Here is a 19,512-nt window from a genome sequence, read left to right on the forward strand (position 1 = left end):
ACGGTACTGCTGCCATCTCAGCTCACTGCAATCTCCCTGCCCGATTCTCCTGCCTCAGCCTGCCGAGTGCCTGCAATTGCAGGCGTGCGCCGCCACGCCTGACTGGTTTTCGTATTTTTTTGGTGGAGACGGGTTTTCGATGTGTCGGCTGGGCTGGTCTCCAGCTCCTAACCGCGAGTGATCCGCCAGCCTCGGCCTCCCGAGGTGCCGGGATTGCAGACGGAGTCTCGTTAACTCAGTGCTCAATGGCGCCCAGGCTGGAGTGCAGTGGCGTGATCTCGGCTCACTACAACCACCTCCCAGCCGCCTGCCTTGGCCTCCCTAAGTGCCGAGATTGCAGCCTCTGCCTGGCAGCCACCCCGTCTGGGAAGTGAGGAGCGTCTCCGCCTGACTGCCCATCGTCTGGGATGTGAGGAGCCCCTCTGCCTGGCTGCCCAGTCTGGAAAGTGAGGAGCGTCTCTGCCCGGCTGCCATCCCATCTAGGAAGTGAGGAGCACCTCTTCCCGGCCGCCATCACATCTGGGAAGTGAGGAGCGTCTCTGCCCGGCCGCCCATCGTCTGAGATGTGGGGAGCACCTTTGCCCTGCCGCCCCGTCCGGGATGTGAGGAGTGTCTCTGCCCGGCCGCCCTGTCTGAGAAGTGAGGAGACCCTCTGCCTGGCAACCGCCCCGTCTGAGAAGTGAGGAGCCCCTCCGCCCGGCAGCCACCCCGTCTGAGAAGTGAGGAGCGTCCTCCCTCCTCGTCTGGGAGGGAGGTGGGGGGGTCAGCCCCCCGCCCGGCCAGCCGCCCCGTCCGGGAGGTGAGGGGCACCTCTGCCCGGCCGCCCCTACCGGGAAGTGAGGAGCCCCTCTGCCCGGCCAGCCGCCTCGTCCGGGAGGGAGGTGGGGGGGTCAGCCCCCCGCCTGGCCAGCCGCCCCGTCCGGGAGGCGAGCGGTGCCTCTGCCCGGCCGCCCCTACTGGGAAGTGAGGAGCCCCTCTGCCCGGCCAGCCGCCCCGTCCGGGAGGGAGGTGGGGGGGTCAGCCCCCCTCCCGGCCAGCCGCCCCATCCGGGAGGGAGGTGGGGGGGTCAGGCCCCCGCCCGGCCAGCCGCCCCGTCCGGGAGGGAGGTGGGGGGGTCAGCCCCCCGCCCGGCCAGCCGCCCCGTCCGGGAGGGAGGTGGGGGGATCAGCCCCCCGCCTGGCCAGCCGCCCCGTCCGGGAGGGAGGTGGGGGGATCAGCCCCCTGCCCGGCCAGCCGCCCTGTCCAGGAGGTGGGGGGGGCGCCTCTGCCCGGCCGCCCCTACTGGGAAGTGAGGAGCCCCTCTGCCCGGCCAGCCGCTCTATCTGGGAGGGAGGTGGGGGGGTCAGCCCCCGGCCCGGCCAGCCGCCCCGTCCGGGAGGGAGGTGGGGGGGTTAGCCCCCCGCCTGGCCAGCCGCCCCATCCGGGAGGTGAGGGGCGCCTCTGCCCGGCCGCCCCTTCTGGGAAGTGAGGAGCCCCTCTGCCCGGCCAGCCGCCCCGTCCGGGAGGGAGGTGGGGGGGTCAGCCCCCCGCCCGGCCAGCCGCCCCGTCCGGGAGGGAGGTGGGGGGTCAGCCCCCCGCCCGGCCAGCCGCCCCGTCCGGGAGGGAGGTGGGGGGGTCAGCCCCCCGCCCGGCCAGCCGCCCCGTCCGGGAGGGAGGTGGGGGGGTCAGCCCCCCGCCCGGCCAGCCGCCCCGTCCGGGAGGGAGGTGGGGGGGTCAGCCCCCCGCCCGGCCAGCCGCCCCGTCCGGGAGGGAGGTGGGGGGGTCAGCCCCCCGCCCGGCCAGCCGCCCCGTCCGTGAGGGAGGTGGGGGGGTCAGCCCCCCGCCCGGCCAGCCGCCCCGTCCGGGAGGGAGGTGGGGGGATCAGCCCCCCGCCCGGCCAGCCGCCCTGTCCGGGAGGTGAGGGGCGCCTCTGCCCGGCCGCCCCTACCGGGAAGTGAGGAGCCCCTCTGCCCGGCCAGCCGCCCCCTCCAGGAGGGAGGTGGGGGGGTCAGCCCCCCGCCGGGCCAGCCGCCCCGTCGGGGAAGTGAGGGGCGCCTCTGCCCGGCCGCCCCTACTGGGAAGTGAGGAGCCCCTCTGCCCGGCCAGCCGCCCTGTCCAGGAGGGAGGTGGGGGGTCAGCCCCCCGCCCGGCCAGCCGCCCCGTCTGGGAGGGAGGTGGGGGGGGGTCAGCCCCCCGCCCGGCCAGCCGCCCCGTCCGGGAGGTGAGGGGCGCTTCTGCCCGGCCGCCCCTACTGGGAAGTGAGGAGCTCCTCTGCCCGGCCACCACCCCATCTGGGAGGTGTACTCAACAGCTCATTGAGAACGGGCCATGAAGACAATGGCGGTTTTGTGGAATAGAAAGGGGGGAAAGGTGGGGAAAAGATTGAGAAATCGGATGGTTGCTGTGTCTGTGTAGAAAGAGGTAGACATGGGAGACTTTTCATTTTGTTCTGTACTAAGAAAAACTCTTCTGCCTTGGGATCCTGTTGATCTGTGACCTTACCCCCAACCCTGTGCTCTCTGAAACATGTGCTGTATCCACTCAGGGTTGAATGGATTAAGGGCGGTGCAAGATGTGCTTTGTTAAACAGATGCTTGAAGGCAGCATGTTCGTTAAGAGTCATCACCACTCCTTAATCTCAAGTACCCAGGGACACAAACACTGCGGAAGGCCGCAGGGTCCTCTGCCTAGGAAAACCAGAGAACTTTGTTCACTTGTTTATCTGCTGACCTTCCCTCCACTATTGTCCTGTGACCCTGCCAAATCCCCCTCTGCGAGAAACACCCAAGAATGATCAATAAAAAAGAAAAAAAAAAAAAAAAGACTAAAAAAAAAAAAAAAGTAGATGCTATTAATAGTTACTGACACAAATTCTTCTAGGGGAAGTCAAGAAATATTACTATCTTCTACCCTTTAATCTCAATAAAAATTAATATACTGACAAAGTGATTTAAGTACTTTATCTCAGCCATGTTTAAAGTGCTGCAGTTCACTGTGACTCACATACACACAGACCCTTATAATGAACCACAGCCCCAATGAAGTCAAGAGCCTTCTCAGAGACAAGTGCTTCTTTATGTAATCCAGACATGACAATCTACTATTGATGAAACTGAAAATCTTTTAAGCATCTAATCCATATCAAAACAAGCTCCACTTATTGGTCACAGCACATGAGACAGAAACATTGTTTTATTTAGTCATCAACAGTATTAACATACAGAGAATCCAATCCATATTGTGCATAATTTTGATGCACAATAAAATTAAAACCAAAGCACCTAATGGAACCCCAAAGTACACTAAGCATAAACTGACAGAACTGAAGTGAGAAATAGACAATTCAACAGTAACAGTTGAAGCTTTGCCACATCTACTGCAAGAATGAAAACAATTCTCAGCAATCAGGCTATTGACATTCCAGAAAATGTCAACATCATTCTGAAGAAACACACAGGTATTATGAAGGAACCCAGAGGTACCCTGCAGAGGGACATCAACGTAAAACACAATCTTATTGGAAACAAAAAGTAGCAGCTCCAAGTTGATAAGTGGTAGAAAAATGGGAACTGGCTACCGTTTGCACTTTTTGTAGTCATGTACAGAACATGATCACGGGTGTTATACTGGGCTTACGAAATGAGGTCTATATATACTCACTTCTCATCAACATAGTTATCCAATAGAATGGGTCTCAAAATTCAAATTTTCTTGGGTGAAAAATACATCTGCAGGTTTCAGAAGAGGCCAGGTGTTGCCTGTTTAGTATCCCAAGCCCAGGATACTAACACAATTCCATAAGGAAAGAACATTTTTCAACAAATGGTGTTGGATGTTCACGTGCGCAAGAATAAAGTTGGACCTACCTCACACCATATACAAAAATTAACTCAAAATGGATAAGAGATCCAAATATAAGAGCTAAAACTCTTCAAAGAAAACATAGGAGCAAATCTTTGTGGCCTTGCACTAAGCAATACGACACCAAAAGCACAAGTTTAAAAAAAAAAAAACAACCTAAGGCCAGGTGCGGTGGCTCACACCTGTAATCCCAGCACTTTCAGAGGCTGAGTGAGGCAAATCACTTGAGGCCAGAAGTTTGAGACCAGCCTGGCCAACATGGCAAAACCCCATCTCTACTAAAAATCAACAAATTAGGCCGGGCTCAGTGGCTCACATCTGTAATTCCAGCACTTTGGGAGGCCGAGGTGGGTGGATCATTTGAGGTCAGGAGTTAGAGACCAGCCTGGCCAACGTGACAAAACCTCATCTCTACTAAAAATACAAACATTAGTCAGGCATGGTGGAGCACGACTGTAATCCCAGCTACTTGGGAGGCTGAGGCAGGAGAATCACTTCAACCCAGGAGGCAGAGGTTGCAGTGAGCCTGGATCGTGCCACTGCACTCCAGCCTGGGTAACAGAGTGAGATCCTATCTAAAGAAAAAAAAAAAAAATAGGCTGGGCATGGTGGCTCATGCCTGTAATCCTAGCACTTTGGGAGGCTAAGGCGGATGGATCACTTAAGGTCAGGAGTTCAAGACCACCCGGGCCAATATGGTGAAACCCCATCTCTACTAAAAATACAAAATTAGCCGGGCGTGGTGGTAGGTGCCTGTAATCCCACCTACTCGGGAGGCTGAGGCAGAAGAATCACTCGAACCTGGGAGGCAGAGGTTGCAGTGAGCCGAGATCATGCCACTGCACTCCAACGTGGGCAACAAAGCAAGACTCCATCTCAAAATAAATAAATAAATAAATAAATAAAAATAAAATAAGACAGTGGTGATTACCGCATGACTCTGTGAAAACTACTGAAAGTAATTCACAACTGAAAACTACTGAATTCTACACTTTGAACAGGTGAATTTTGTTATAAAGCTATCTTAAAAACATAAAAAAAAAAGCTATCTTAAAAACAAGAATTAAAACTAGAAATACTGTAATTCTGATCCGCCTGAGCTTAACATTGGTATTCTACCATGTCCCTCAGTCTACTATATAAACCAATGCAACTCATCTTCAATTATAAGATAGAAAAATTAGCAGCCAGTCCTCTCATACCTATAAATTCATTTTATAAGCTACAAAACTATTTTTTGTACAAAATTACAAAACTATTATTTTTAATGAAATCATATTATTCAAAATATTCATCAAATGCCAATTCTAACTGTTGGACAAACTAGGCAATTTTATTTTAAAAATTTTTTAACTTATATTTTAGGTTCAGGGGTACAAGTGCAGGTTTGTTATACAGGTAAACTCATGTCACAGGGGTTTATTGTACAAATTATTTTGTCACCCAGGTAAAGGCCTAGTACCTAATACTTATTTTTTCTGATCTTCTCCCTCCTCCCAGCCTCCACCCTCCAGTAGGACCCAGTGTCCGTTGTTCCCCTCTGTGTCCATGTGTTCTCATCATTTAGCTCTCACTTATAAGTAAGAACATGTGGTATGTGGTTTTCTGTTCCTGCATTAGTTTCCTAAGTATAACGGCCTCCAACTCCATCCGTGTTCCTGCACAGCACATGGTCTCATTCTTTTGTATGGCTCCATAGTATTCCATGGAGTATATATACCTCATTTCCTTTATCCAATCTGCCATTGATAGGCATTTAGGTTGATTCCATGTCTTTGCTATTGTGAATAGTGCTGCAATGAACATATGCATGCATGTGTCTTTATGCTAGAACAATTTATATTCCTTTGGGTATATACCCAGTAATGGAATTGCTTGGTCAAATGATAGTTCTGTTTTTAGCTCTTTGAGGAATCACAAAACAAGGGAATCACTGTGGAAAGGAATCGTTTTCCATAATGGCTGAACTAATTTACACTCCCACCAACAGTGTATAAGAATTCCCTTTTCTCCACAACCTTGTCAGCATCTGTTATTAATTGACTTTTTAACAATAGCCACTCTGACTGGTGTGAGATGGTATCTCATTGAGGTTTTGGTTTGCATTTCTCTAATGATCAGTGATGGTGAGCTTTCCTTCATATGCTTGTTGGTCACACATGTATGTCTTCTTTTGAAAAGTGTTCATGTCCTTTGCCCACTTTTTAATGGAGTTGTTTTTCTCTCATAAATTTGTTTAAGCTCCTTTTAGATGCTAGATATCAGACCTTTGTCAGATGCATAGTTTGCAAAAATTTTCTCCCATTCTGTAGTCTGTTTACTCTGTTGGTAGTTTGCTGTGCAGAAACTCTTAAGTTTAATTAGATGCCATTTGTCAATTTTTGCTTTTGTTGCAATGGCTTTTGGTGTCTTCATCATGAAATCTTTGCCAGTTCCTATGTCCAAAATGTATTGCCTAGGCTGTCTTCCAGGGTTTTTATACTTTTGGGTTTTACATTTAAGTCTTTAAACCATCTTGCATTGATTTTTGTGCATGGTATAAAGAAGGGGTCCAGCTTCAATCTTCTGCATATGGCTAGCCAGTTATCCCAGCACCATTTATTGAATAGGCAGTCCTTTCCCCATTGCTAGTTTTTGTCAGCTTTTGTCAAAGATCAGATGGTTGTAGGTATGGACCTTATTTCTGGGCTCTCTATTCTGTTCCATTGGTTTACGTGTCTGTTTTGTGTTAGTACCATGCTGTTTTGGTTACTGTAGCACTGTAGTATAGTTTGAGTGGGGTAATATGATGCCTCCAGCTTTGTTCTTTTTCCTTAGGATGCCCTTGGCTTTGGGGCTCTTTTTTGGTTCCATATGAATTTTAAAATATTTTTTTCTAGTTCTGTGTAGAATGCCATTGATAGTTTGATAGGAATATCATTGAATCTGTAAGTTGCTTTGGACAGTATGGCCATTTTAATGATATTGATTCTTCCTATCCATAATCATGGAATGTTTTTCCATTTGTTTGTGTCATGTCTGATTTCTTTGAGCAATATTTTGTAATTCTCATTGTAGAGATCTTTCACCTCCCTGGTTAACTGTATTCCTACGTATTAATATTTTATTCTTTTTGTGCCAATTGTGAATGGGATTGCGTTTCTAATTTGGCTCTCAGCTTGGCTGCTGTCAGTGTCTAGGAATGCTAGTGATTTCTGTGTTTATTCTGTATCCTGAAACTTTGCTGAAGCTATCAGCTGAAGGAGCTTTTGGGCCAAGACTATGAGGTTTTCTAGATATAGAATCATGTCATCTGCCAACATGGATGATAGTTTTACTTCTTTTCTTCCTATCTGGATGCCCTTTCTTTCTCTTCCCTGATCTCCCTGGCCAGGACTTCCAATACTGTGCTGAATAGGAGTAGTGAAAAAGGGCATCCTTGTCTTGTGCCAGTTTTCAAGGGAATGCTTCCAGCTCCTGCCCATTCAATATGAGGTTGGCTGTGGGTTGGTCATAGATGGCTCTTATTATTTTAAGGTATGTTCCTTCAATACCTAGTTTACTGAGAGGCTTTTTTGTTGTTGTTTTTTGGGTTTTGTTTTTTGTTTTTTTTTTTTTGAGACAGAGTCTCGCTCTGTTGCCCAGGCTGGAGTGCAGTGGCATGATCTTGGCTCACTGAAACCTCCACCTCCCAGGTTCAAGCAATTCTCCTGCCTCAGCCTCCCAAGTAACTAGGATTACAGGTGCCTGCCACCAAGCCCAGCTAATACTGTATTTTTAGTAGAGATGGGGTTTCACCATGTTGGCCAGGCTGGTCTTGAACTCCTGACCTCAAGTGATCCACCCGTCTCGGCCTCCCAAAGTGCTGGGATTATAGGCATCAGCCACTGCACCCAACCAGGATATTGAATTTTATCAAAAGCCTTTTTTTTTTTTTTTTGAGACGGAGCCTCACTCTGTCCCCAGGCTGGAGTGCAGTGGCGCAATCTCGGCTCACTGCAACCTCTGCCTCCCAGGTTCAAGCGATTCTCCAGTCTCAGCCTCTCAAGTAGCTGGGACTACAGAAACACCACCACGCCCAGCTAATTTTTATATTTTTAGTAGAGATGGGGTTTCACCATGTTGGCCAGGATGGTCTCGATCTCTTGACCTTGTGATCTGCCCGCCTTGGCCTCCAAAAGTGCTGGGATTACAGGCGTGGGCCACCATGCCCGGCCATCAAGAGCCTTTTCTGCATCTAACCAATTTTATTTTTAACAAAGGATTTAAAAGTGCTTAGCAATACTCTATATTAAAACTTCCAACTCAATAAATAGCATATCTTACTTATTTGGTTTATTAATTAGGGACTAATACTCTACAGCTACTTAAGAGAGCTAAGCAATAGAATTTTAGACATTCCTCAATAACATTTCCCAGGCTTATAATTTCATTTTTAATTTCATTAAAAATACACTAACCATTGATAATTTTGTCAGAATAAGTCTTTCCATGGGAATTTACAATCTTTTAGCATGGTGTGGCATTAGAAAACTTGCTTAGCTTCTACCTGTTTTTTTCTCTTCTTAAATGAGGATAATAAAAATATCTGTTCCAACCCTTTGTTAATGAAAATCAAAAAACAAAGCACTCTGTAAGGTATAATTATTACTCCCTCTTCAATGAAAAAGCTGAACTAGTAGGTATTAAATTGTTGAACACCTCTTAAGAAAAGCATAAACCTGGGATGAGTGTTAGCAAGTGGGGAGATAGTACTGCAATGCGGAGGCAGACCCAAAGGTTCCACTCCCAAGCAAACAAACAAAAAATGTTGTACGTCATCAGACTTGGCAAAACATTTTATCAATTCTTTTTTTGTTTTTAGCTTAGAGATAGAGCCTCAGTATGCTGCCCAGACTGGTCTTGAACTCCTGAGCTCAAACAATCCTCCCCCTTGTCCTCCCAAAGTGCTGGGATTACAGGCATGAGCCACCGTGCCCAGTCTTTGTTTTGTTTTTGAGATGGGGTCTTGCTATGTTGTCCAGGCTGGTCTCTAACTCCTGGCCTCAGGTGATCCCTCCTCCTCAACCTCCCAAGCATCTGGGATTATAGGTCACCGCACTCAGTTTTTCAATTCTTTTACACTGAACATTAGCAGCTATTTAAATCTAAAGGATGGTCATCTGGAATAATCGTCCTGGATAGTCAAGGAAGAATTTGTTTCTTTGTTGTTACATTAAGTATCTGATTGAGGACCCACCCCCGCCCACCCCCGCTCCCTGCCACCCGCCACCCAAAAATGGAAAAGGCTGACCTCAAAGTTATTTTCCTGGCCAGATGCGGTGGCTCACACCTGTAATCCTAGAAATTTGGGAGAATAAGGCGGGTGGATCACCTGAGGTCAGGAGTTCAAGGCCAGCCTGGCCAACATGAGGAAACCCCATCTCTACTAAAAAATACCAAAAAAAAAAAAAAAAAAAATTAGCTGGACTTGGTGGCAGGCACCTGTACTCCCAGCTACTTGGGAGGCTGAGGTACAGAAGAATCACTTGAACCCAGGAGGCAGAGGTTGCAGTGAGCCAAAATCATGCCACTGCACTCCAGCCTGGGCAACAAGAGTGAAAATCCATCTCAAAAAAAAAAAAAAAAAATATATATATATATATATATATATATATAGACACTTGTCATTAAAGAAATGCCAAAAGGACAAATAGAACCATTAAATGACCTAATTTAAAGCTGCCAACTAAAAAGGTGAACTATATCAAATCACCTGACCGTTGTGTGAATTTATGACATAACTCCATGATGTCCTCTCTGCAGCCCTACTCTACCTTACTGTGTCTTTTTAAAATTATTTTTATAAAAAGAAAAGCTTGGCCAGGTGCGGTGGCTCACGCCTGTAATCCCAGCACTTTGGGAAGTCGAGGTGGGTGGATCACAAGGTCAGGATCATGCCACTGCACTCCAGCCTGGGCGACAGAGTGAGACTCTATCTCAAAAAAAAAAAAGAAAGATAGAAAAGAAAAGCTCTGACAAGCTTATACATTAAAGACACAGCTGAGGCTGGACGCGGTGGCTCACGCCAGTAATCCTAGCACTTCGGGAGGCCGAGGCGGGTGGATTGCCTAAGCTCAGGAGTTTGAGACCAGCCTGGGCAACATGGTGAAATCCTGTCTCTACTAAAATACACAAAAAAATTAGCCGGGTGTGGTGGCACGCACCTGTAATCCCAGCTACTCGGAAGGCTGAGACAGGAGAATTACTTGAACCCGGGAGGCAGAGGTTGCAGTGAGCTGAGATCGCATCACTGCACTCCAGCCTGGGAAACAGTGAGACTCCAGCTCAAAAACAAACAAATAAATACACAAATAATTTTGAATAAAATAACTCAAAAGGCAAAAGTACAAACACAGGTCTCAATTTCCTCATATGTTTAATAAAGAAACTGGTCTAGAAAATCTCTTAGTTTCCTATGACTTCTAAAATTGAGTTTGAGTATTCTATATGTTGGTGACTGCTATAAGTTACAACAAACATATATCCCAAACATTCATAGTCTACTTAACTGGTTTACTTCCCAATATATACGTTAATTAATTTTGAAACATCTACTTTACAACATATTCTAAGTGCCTGTGTCCTCTGTCTTTTCAACCTTTCCCTTTTACGGTCTGTAAACATCCTCAACATCTTTTGATAACAAACATTAAAACCTCTCCTTCAACCCTACATTTCCCTCTAATTACTGCCCTTTCGCCTTCCTTTCACAGCCACATTCTTTTAAAAGAAAAAAATTACTGACCCTCACTTACTTTCAATTCTTACTTTCAATCTACTAAAACTGCTCTACCTAAGGTCATCAATGACTTTCTAATTGCCAATCCTAATAGACACCTTATTTTTTTAATTTATTCACGTTTATTTAAAACTAAATATTCTTTGTATAGTTATATGTCAAAAAATAGTGACTAGGTTTTATGGCTTACTTAAAATATAAATGAGGAAAATACACATGTGCCATACCAATAGCTGGTTTTATTTTTTTTAAAGGAAATACTATAATTTAAAAAAGAGTTCCAAAATATTTATTTTTTTTATTTTTTATTTTTTATTTTTTATTGATCATTCTTGGGTGTTTCTCGCAGAGGGGGATTTGGCAGGGTCACAGGACAATAGTGGAGGGAAGGTCAGCAGATAAACAAGTGAACAAAGGTCTCTGGTTTTCCTAGGCAGAGGACCCTGTGGCCTTCGGCCTTCCGCAGTGTTTGTGTCCCTGGGTACTTGAGATTAGGGAGTGGTGATGACTCTTAACGAGCATGCTGCCTTCAAGCATCTGTTTAACAAAGCACACCTTGCACCGCCCTTAATCCATTTAACCCTGAGTGGACACAGCACATGTTTCAGAGAGCACAGGGTTGGGGGTAAGGTCATAGATCAACAGGATCCCAAGGCAGAACAATTTTTCTTAGTACAGAACAAAATGAAAAGTCTCCCATGTCTACTTTCTACACAGACACAGCAACCATCCGATTTCTCAATCTTTTCCCCACCTTTCCCCCTTTTCTATTCCACAAAACCGCCACTGTCATCATGGCCTGTTCTCAATGAGCTGTTGGGTACACCTCTCAGACGGGGTGGTGGCCGGGCAGAGGGGCTCCTCACTTCCCAGTAGGGGCGGCCGGGCAGAGGCGCCCCTCACCTCCCCAATGGGGCAGCTGGCCGGGCAGGGGGCTGACCCCCCACCTCTCTCCCGGATGGGGCAGCTGGCCGGGCGGGGGGCTGACCCCGTCGCCTCCCTCCGGGACAGGGCGGCTGGCCTGGCGGCGGCTGACACCCACCTCCCTCCCGGACGGGGTGGCTGCCGGGCGGAGACGCTCCTCACTTCCCAGACGGGGTGGCTGCCGGGCGGAGGGGCTCCTCACTTCTCAGACGGGGTGGCTGCCGGGCGGAGGGACTCCTCGCTTCTCAGACGGGGCGGCCGGCCAGAGACGCTCCTCACCTCCCAGACGGGGTCGCAGCCAGGCAGAGGCGCTCCTCACATCCCAGACGGGGCAGCGGGGCAGAGGCGCACCCCACATCTCAGACGATGGGCGGCCGGGCAGAGACGCTCCTCACTTCCTAGATGGGATGGCGGCCGGGAAGAGGCGCTCCTCACTTCCTAGATGGGATGGCGGCCGGGCAGAGACGCTCCTCACTTTCCAGACTGGGCAGCCAGGCAGAGGGGCTCCTCGCATCCCAGACGATGGGCAGCCAGGCAGAGACGCCCCTCACTTCCCAGACGGGGTGGCGGCCGGGCAGAGGCTGCAATCTCGGCACTTTGGGAGGCCAAGGCAGGCGGCTGGGAGGTGGAGATTGTAGCGAGCCGAGATCACGCCACTGCACTCCAGCCTGGGCACCATTGAGCACTGAGTGAACGAGACTCCGTCTGCAATCCCAGCACCTCGGGAGGCCGAGGCTGGCGGATCACTCGCGGTTAGGAGCTGGAGACCAGCCCGGGCAACCCAGCGAAACCCTGTCTCCACCAAAAAAATACGAAAACCAGTCAGGCGTGGCAGCGCGCGCCTGCAATCGCAGGCACTCGGCAGGCTGAGGCAGGAGAATCAGGCAGGGAGGTTGCAGTGAGCCGAGATGGCAGCAGTACAGTCCAGCTTCGGCTTGGCATGAGAGGGAGACCGTGGAAAGAGAGGGAGAGGGAGACTGTGGAAAGAGAGGGAGAGGGAGACCGTGGAAAGAGAGGGAGCGGGAGACCGTGGAAAGAGAGGGAGAGGGAGACCGTGGAAAGAGAGGGAGAGGGAGACCGTGGAAAGAGAGGGAGACCGTGGAAAGAGAGGGAGAGGGAGACCGTGAGGGAGAGGGGGAGGGAGAGGGACGAGTTCCAAAATATTTAACAGAATTTCCAGCAATGAGTATTTCTACCTTTTTTTTTTTTTTTTGAGACGGAGTTTTGCTCTTTGTTGCCCAGGCTGGCATGCAATGGCGTGATTCAGCTCACTGCAACCTCCGCCTCCCAGGTTCAAGTGATTCTCCTGCCTCAGCCTCCTGAGTAACTGGGATTACAGGCATGCGCCACCACGCCCGGCTATTTTTGTATTTTTAGTGGAGACAGGGTTTCTCCATGTTGGTCAGGCTGGTATCAAACTCCCAACTTCAGGTGATCCGCCTGCCTCAGCCTCCCAAAGCACTGGGATTACAGGCGTGAGCCACCGCGCCCGGCCCAGCAATGATTATTTCTAAAATGTAAAGATTTGAAACATAATTTGTACAAAACTAAAAACCAGAAGAATTCATTCTTACTTTTTCCTTTTTTAAAAAATCCAGACAATTTGTCACAAGAAAGTGATAGCAGCTGCAGCCTCAGTCACCCTCAGAATCACTGTCCCTCTTCATGGGGACAGAGCATTGCACTGAGGACAGCAATACATCTTCAACTGGCTTCTTAGGGTTTTCCTCCAGGTCCCTCTTAATTGCTCCAGATTCAGACAGTTTTCACTCCAACTCATCTCTTGTCAGGTTCATGCCGCCAAACACCAGAGGACCAATAAACTGAGCCTTGATATCTCCTTCCAGGTAAACAAATATCATGGGCAGATTCCTATCAGGATAACTGGGTATGCAGGTTGTTGAAATGGCTTTGATAAATTTGAAATCAGGAAACTTCCTGGCAACTCCACTGAGGTGCTGATTTATCAGGGCACAGAGGGGAATTCCTTGTTTGTAAAGGTGCAAGATGACCCACAAACCCTCACTGGCTTTGGTAACTTCTTGAACATAATCCTTCCCTGAGATCTCCAAAACTTCTTCAAATTTATTCTTCAATTTAGTTGCTTTCCACTCAGCCAGTCTCTGCTGTCTGTACATTTCAATAGCACATTCATCCTCCTCATTAAACTTGTCTTCACGATCCTCCAGCTCTTCCAAAGTCATATCTTCCTATGTTGTCACGATTGACTGCTGGAGGATGCGCTGCTCATCTTCCGCCTCCTCTTCCAATTCTTTCAGACTTTAAGATGCCCTTTTTGTGTAAGATATCACTCCATTCAGTGTCTGCGTTGGGGTCCTGCATCTTGTTTCCAATTGCTGAAGCCAGCTGTGCCCCCTAATAGACACTTTAAATCCTTTTTATTTAGCCTATCCACAGGAACACTCTTTTTTAAAACTCTCCTCCTCTGCTCCTATAAAAACTTGATACTCTCTATTGATTTTCCTCTTCTTTTCTTTGTCTCCTTTTGTGGACTTTATTCCACTGTGTCACTTAAATGTGACTTTTTTTTTTTGAGACACAATCTTGCTCTGCTGCATAGGTTGGAGTGCAGTGGCACGATCTCAGCTCACTGCAACCTCCACCTCTCGGGTTCAAAAGATTCTCCTGCCTCAGCCTCCCAAGTAGCTGGGACTACAGGCATGTGCCACCACACCCAACTAATTTTTGTATTTTTAGTAGAGACAGGTTTCACAACGTTAGCCAGGCTGGTCTCGAACTCCTGACCTCACACAATCCGCCCGCCTCAGCCTCCCAAAGTGCTGGGATTACAGGCATGAGCCACCACGCCCGGCCTTAAATGTGACTTTTAATCCAGTCTCATGTTCTCTCTCATGACCTCTTGTCTCTTCACTCTGCATGGTTTCACTGGATGATCTCATTCACCCTTGTGGCTTTAACTACTCCCTAAAACCTAGTATGTCTTCTGCACTCCATCTCCTCATCTAAGCCTGAATAATACACTCAATCATCCAAACCCAGACATCTAAGAACCACTCTACCCACCAATCAATCCTAACAATTCAAACCCTAAATATCTCTTGTGGCCAGGCACAGTGTCTCACATCTATAATTCCAGCATTTTGGGAGGCCACGGAGGGAGGGCTGCTTGAGCCCAGGAGTTCAAGACCACCCTGGGCAACAAAGGGAGACCCTGTCTCTACAAAAACAAAAAAATTAGCCAGGCATGGTGGCACATGCCTGTGGTCCCAGCTACTCAGGAGGCTGAGGTAGGAAGATTGTTTGGGCCAAGAGGTCGAAGCTCCAATGAGCCATGATCACACCACTGCACTCCAGCCTGGGTAACAGAGCGAGACTCTGTCTCATAAATAAGTAATTATCTCTTGAATCCATCCCTTCCTATCCATTCTAGATGTTACTACTCTAATTTATATTATCTTCTCTGGCTTTGTTTTCTTCAATAGTTTCCCCAATGATAACCCTGTATCCATTCTGGCCCTCATTCAACCCATCTGCTACACAGACAACAAAATAATCTTTCTAAATCTTCAACCAAATAAGCCGGGCGAGGTGGCTCATGCCTGTAATCCTAGCACTTTGGTAGGCCGAGGCAGGTGGATCACAAGGTCAGGAGTTCAAGACTAGCCTGGCTAATATGGTGAAACCCCGTCTCTACTAAAAATACAGAAACTAGCCGGGCATGGTGGTGGGTGCCTGGGTCCTAGCTACTCAGAAGGCCGAGGCAAGAGAATCACTTGAATCCAGGAGGTGGAGGTTACAGTGAGCCGAGATCGTGCCACTGCACTCCTGCCTGGGCGATAGTGCGAGACTCCATCTCAAAAACGAAAAAAAAAAAGCCCAAATATGCCCAAGTAGCCTACCTTTTTTTTTTTTTTTTTTTTTGAGATGGAGTCTTGCTCTGTCACCCAGGCTGGAGTGCAGTGGCGGGATCTGGGCTCACTGCAAGCTCCACCTCCCAGGTTCATGATGCCATTCTCCTGCCTCAGCCTCCCCAGTAGCTGAGACTACAGGCGCCAGCCACCACACCCAGCTACTTTTTTGTATTTTTAGTAGAGATGGGGTTTCACCTTGTTAGCCAGGATTGTCTCGATCTCCTGACTTCGTGATCTACCCACCTCGGCCTCCCAAAGTGCTGGGATTACGGGCGTGAGCCACCGTGCCTGGCCTATTATTTTAAATTCTTCATTGGTTCCCCATGCCCTGCTAAAAAAAAAAAAAAAAAAAACTACTTTTCATAGTATATGAAGTCTTTCATAATCTAGCTCCTGTGTCTAAGTATCTACTTCACCTCTTGCCCTCAATTCCTTTCAGCCTACAAAACTAGCATAACACACTATTTGCAGTTCCCCAATTAGATAGCATATGTTTTTCCACATACTGCTACACGTTTGTGCCCAGGTTTTCCTCTGCTTAAAACACCCCTCTCATCTTTATCCATCTGGAGAACTCCTGTTAATTTTTCAATACTAAACAAAAGTGTCACCATTTCAGTCAAGCTTTCCTCGATCTCTCCAGATGGAACTGATCATCTTCACACAATTTGGTGTATTTACTCATTTACATATTTGCCTTCCCAACTAGTCCTTTAATTCCTTGATGGCACAGATGTCTTATTCCTTTTTCTATATCTAGCACTTAAGCACGGTCTTGAGTGAGTAAATGGGTCATGTACTGGACAGATCTCCCAGACAAAAAATCAACAAAGAAACATCAGACTTGGGCCAGGTGCAGTGGCTCACGCCTGTAATCCAGCACTTTGGGCGGCGAGGCGGATGGATCATGAGGTCAGGAGTTCGAGACCAGCCTGGCCAAGATGGTGAAATCTCATTTCTACTCAAAAATACAAAAATTAGCCAGGTTGGTAGCTCATGCCTGTAATCCCAGCTACTGGGGAGGCTGAGGCAGGAGAAGTGCTTGAACCTGGGAGGCAGAGGTTGCAGTGAGCTGAGATCCTGCCATTGCACTCCAGCCTGGGTGACAAGAGGGAGAGCCCGTCTCAAAAAAAAAAAAAAATCGGGCTGGGGAGCCAAGATGGCCAAATAGGAACAGCTCCGGTCTACAGCTCCCAGCGTGAGCGACACAGAAGATGGGTGACTTCTGCATTTCCATCTGAGGTACCGGGTTCATCTCACTAGGGAGTGCCAGAGAGTGGGCACAGGACAGTGGGTGCAGCGCACTCTGCACGAGCCGAAGCAGGGCAAGGCATTGCCTCACTCAGGAAGCACAAGGGGTCAGGGAGTTCCCTTTCCTGATCAAGGAAAGGGGTGACAGACGGCACCTGGAAAATCGGGTCACTCCCACCCCAATACTGCGCTTTTCTGACGGGCTTAGGAAACGGCGCACCAGGAGATTATATCCCGCACCTGGCTCGGAGGGTCCTACGCCCACGGAGTCTCGCTGATTGCTAGCACAGCAGCCTGAGATCAAACTGCAAGGCGGCAGCGAGGCTGGGGGAGGGGCGCCCACCATTGCCCAGGCTTGCTTAGGTAAACAAAGCAGCCAGGAAGCTCGAACTGGGTGGAGCACACCACAGCTCAAGGAGGCCTGCCTGCCTCTGTAGGCTCCACCTCTGGGGGCAGGGCACAGACAAACAAAAAGACAGCAGTAACCTCTGCAGACTTAAATGTCCCTGTCTGACAGCTTTGAAGAGAGCAGTGGTTCTCCCAGCACACAGGTGGAGATCTGAGAATGGGCAGACTGCCTCCTCAAGTGGGTCCTTGACCCTTGACCAGCCTAACTGGGAGGCACCCCCCAGTAGGGGCAGACTGACACCTCACACGGCCGGGTACTCCTCTGAGACAAAACTTCCAGAGGAATGATCAGGCAGCAGCATTTGCGGTTCACCAAGATCCGCTGTTCTACAGCCACCACTGCTGATACCCAGGTAAACAGGGTCTGGAGTGGACCTCTAGCAAACTCCAACAGACCTGCAGCTGAGGGTCCTATCTGTTAGAAGGAAAACTAACAAACAGAAAGGACATCCACACCAAAAACCCATCTGTACATCACCATCATCAAAGACCAAAAGTAGATAAAACCACAAAGATGGGGAAAAAACAGAGCAGAAAAACTGGAAACTCTAAAAAGCAGAGTGTCTCTCCTCCTCCAAAGGAACGCAGTTCCTCACCAGCAATGGAACAAAGCTGGACGGAGAATGACTTTGACGAGTTGAGAGAAGAAGGCTTCAGACGATCAAACTACTCCGAGCTACAGGAGGAAATTCAAACCAAAGGCAAAGAAGTTGAAAACTTTGAAAAAAACTTAGACAAATGTATAACTAGAATAACCAATACAGAGAAGTGCTTAAAGGAACTGAAAGCCAAGGCTCAAGAACTACGTGAAGAATGCAGAAGCCTCAGGAGCCGATGCGATCAACTGGAAGAAACGGTTTCAGTGATGGAAGATGAAATGAATGAAATGAAGCAAGAAGGCAAGTTTAGAGAAAAAAGAATAAAAAGAAACGAACAAAGCCTCTAAGAAATATGGGACTATGTGAAAAGACCAAATCTACGTCTGATTGGTGTACCTGAAAGTGACGGGGAGAATGGAACCAAGTTGGAAAACACTCTGCAGGATATTATCCAGGAGAACTTCCCCAATCTAGCAAGGCAGGCCAACATTCAGATTCAGGAAATACAGAGAACGCCACAAAGATACTCCTCGAGAAGAGCAACTCCAAGGCACATAATTGTCAGATTCACCAAAGTTGAAATGAAGGAAAAAATGTTAAGGGCAGCCACAGAGAAAGGTTGGGTTACCCACAAAGGGAAGCCCATCAGACTAACAGCTGATCTCTCGGCAGAAACTCTGCAAGCCAGAAGAGAGTGGGGGCCAATATTCAACATTCTTAAAGAAAAGAATTTTCAACCCAGAATTTCATATCCAACCAAACTAAGCTTCATAAGTGAAGGAGAAATAAAATACTTTACAGACAAGCAAATGCTGAGAGATTTTGTCACCACCAGGCCTGCCCTAAAAGAGCTCCTGAAGGAAGCACTAAACATGGAAAGGAACAACCAGTACCAGCCGCTGCAAAATCATGCCAAAATGTAAAGACCATCAAGACTAGGAAAAAACTGCATCAACTAACGAGCAAAATAACCAGCTAACACCATAATGACAGGATCAAATTCACACATAACAATATTAACTTTAAATGTAAATGGACTAAACGCTCCAATTAAAAGACACAGACTGGCAAATTGGATAAAGAGTCAAGACCCATCAGTGTGCTGTATTCAGGAAACCCATCTCACGTGCAGAGACACACATAGGCTCAAAATAAAAGGATGGAGGAAGATCTACCAAGCAAATGGAAAACAAAAAAAGGCAGGGGTTGCAATCCTAGTCTCTGATAAAACAGACTTTAAACCAACAAAGATCAAAAGAGACAAGGCCATTACATAATGGTAAAGGGATCAATTCAGCAAGAAGAGCTAACTATCCTAAATATATATGCACCCAATACAGGAGCACCCAGATTCATAAAGCAAGTCCTGAGTGACCTACAAAGAGACTCAGACTCCCACACATAATAATGGGAGACTTTAACACCCCACTGTCAACATTAGACAGATCAACGAGACAGAAAGTTAACAAGGATACCCAGGAATTGAACTCAGCTCTGCACCAAGCAGACCTAATAGATATCTACAGAACTCTCCACCCCAAATCAACAGAATATACATTATTCTCAGCACCACACCACACCTATTCCAAAATTGACCACATAGTTGGAAGTAAAGCTCTCCTCAGCAAATGTAAAAGAACAGAAATTATAACAAACTGTCTCTCAGACCACAGTGCAATCAAACTAGAACTCAGGATTAAGAAACTCACTCAAAACCACTCAACTACATGGAAACTGAACAACCTGCTCCTGAATGACTACTGGGTACATAACAAAATGAAGGCAGAAATAAAGATGTTCTTTGAAACCAACAAGAACAAAGACACAACATACCAGA

General features: G+C 47.9%; 1 protein-coding gene and 1 pseudogene across 2 annotated transcripts in view; both read right to left on the reverse strand.

Annotated features, from left to right (window-relative positions):
* Nucleotides 1-19,512, reverse strand: part of ZFYVE9 (zinc finger FYVE-type containing 9) — a 210,680-nt gene that overhangs the window by 158,564 nt on the left and 32,604 nt on the right. The window lies entirely within an intron of this gene.
* LOC129393215 (phosducin-like protein 3) lies at nucleotides 3,150-18,220 on the reverse strand (annotated as a pseudogene).

Source organism: Pan paniscus, chromosome 1, assembly GCF_029289425.2.
Source record: "Pan paniscus chromosome 1, NHGRI_mPanPan1-v2.0_pri, whole genome shotgun sequence".
Classification (NCBI taxonomy): domain Eukaryota; kingdom Metazoa; phylum Chordata; class Mammalia; order Primates; family Hominidae; genus Pan; species Pan paniscus.